This window comes from Cebus imitator, unplaced genomic scaffold (genome assembly GCF_001604975.1).
Source record: "Cebus imitator isolate Cc_AM_T3 unplaced genomic scaffold, Cebus_imitator-1.0 Scaffold106, whole genome shotgun sequence".
Taxonomy (NCBI): domain Eukaryota; kingdom Metazoa; phylum Chordata; class Mammalia; order Primates; family Cebidae; genus Cebus; species Cebus imitator.
The window spans coordinates 5,358,871-5,360,872 of record NW_016107421.1 but is presented as its reverse complement, the minus strand read 5'-3'; positions in this window follow the sequence as shown (position 1 = coordinate 5,360,872).

Below are 2,002 nucleotides of genomic sequence, written 5' to 3'. Positions count from 1 at the left end.
AAAAAAAAAAAAAAGATAATTGATTAAACAACTATAGAAAATCACAGCAAAGAAAGTGGAACATAAAAGGTGGCAGGAGATGCTTTTGAAATAAACAGCTTCTGAATGAATGATAACCATGGGCCTGACTCACTCCAGGAGAGAAGCCACAAAGCTTCCAGTGTGTCTCCCAGGCCCTGCCTCCCCTCACCAGGAGGCAAACATTCCCAGAGACAAAGGCCTAGAGAGGCTGACTTGCCCCACCCTGAACTCCATTCTACCAAGAACCCAAGATGTGGGTCAGGCTTTGGGAAGGGCTGGGGAGCAGATAGCAGGTCAGAGGAGAAGTGCAGAGCTGGGGATGGGCTCGCCAGCCCTGGAGCCACAAGGTAGTGGGGTGCAGGGGTCGAGATGGAGCAGATGCATGTCCACTGGGCAGAGGAAGGGGAACTAGGCCTCAGAAGCCCGGCAGAAACAGATTTCCATCACAAGCAGGAAGCCTTTCCTGTGACTGCTGCATCTATTTCCCCAGCTTTCTAAATCCAGCTCAGATATTCTCAGCCCCCATCACTCAATCTTTATGTCTGCTGTGCAAGCTGGATGGCCCCCTGTGTCCCACAGGCAGTATGTGGGTGCAATACATAGCGAGCAGACCATAGTACTTGGAATGCTCTCCCATGGACAGTCTGAGGGAAAGGTTCACTACCCTCCCTCTTGCAGGCCTTCAGGCCCTTCCAGGAGGGTCCCATGACTTTGAAGAGGCAGGGTCCTGGGTCCTATCATCCCCCAAAGGCCTCTGAGCTACCCATGCCAATTTCCCAACAATCTTTAAGCTCTGCTGGTCAGTAGCCTCTTTTGGGTGAGGAGTGGAAGAGTCTGCCTCCCCAGGCAGCCCAGGACACCCTTCATTTCCCTAGTCAATGCAAAGATGACACCAGGAGGGTGGAGCTGAGGGATCTTACACGCCACAGGCCCCAATCACATCTGAGAAGAGAGACCACCATGGGTAGGAGAGAGGTCTCAAGGGAGCCCCTAATTCTCCTCCTGGCAGATATTCTCCACTCTGAGTTACACAGAGCACATTTTATGACTTTTGTAATTTAGTTTTCTATTTTTACCATGTTCTTTATTTTTTCTTCCCCTTCCCTACGGCTTTACAAAGATATAATTGGCAAATAAAAATTGTACTTTGGGAGGCCAAGGCAGGCAAATCATGAGGTCAGGAGATTGAGACCATCCTAGTCAACATGGTAAAACCCTGTCTCTACTAAAATACAAAAATTAGCCAGGCGTGATGGTGTGCACCTGTAGTCCCAGCTACTCAGGAGGTGGAGTCAGGGGAATAGCTTGAACCCGGGAGGCGGAAGTTGCAGCGAGCCAAGATTGCGCCACTGCACCCTAACCTGGTGACAGAGCAAGACTCTGTCTCAAAAAAAAAATTGTATATATTTGCAGTATACAAAATGATGTTTTGATTACGTATATATTGTGAAATGATTAAAATAAGCAAATTAATATATCCATTTCCTCTCATACTTATCTTTTTTTGCAGTGAGACCATGTAAGATCTCTCAGCAATTTTCAAGTATATAATTAATACATTATTAATCTAACTGCATTTACCATGTTCTACATTAATCTCCAGAATTTACTCAGCCTGTCCCCATTTCACACACACACACACACACACTCCCAGCCCCCCACCACCATTCTACTCTCTGCTTCTATGAGTTCAACTTTGGATTCCACATATGAATTGAAATCATGCAATACTTGTCTTTCTGAGCCTGGCTCCCTCCCTCCCTCCCTCCCTCACTTCCTCCTCCCTTCCTTCCTTCCCTCCTTCCTTCCCACTCTGTTGCCCAGGCCGGAGTGCAGTAGCATGATCTCAGCTCACTGCAACTTCCACCTCCTGAGTTTAAGCAATTCTCCTGCCTTGGCGTCCCAAGTAGCTTGGATTACAGGTGCCCACCACCATGCCTGGCTAATATTTGTCCTTTTAGTAGAGATGGGGTTTCACCAT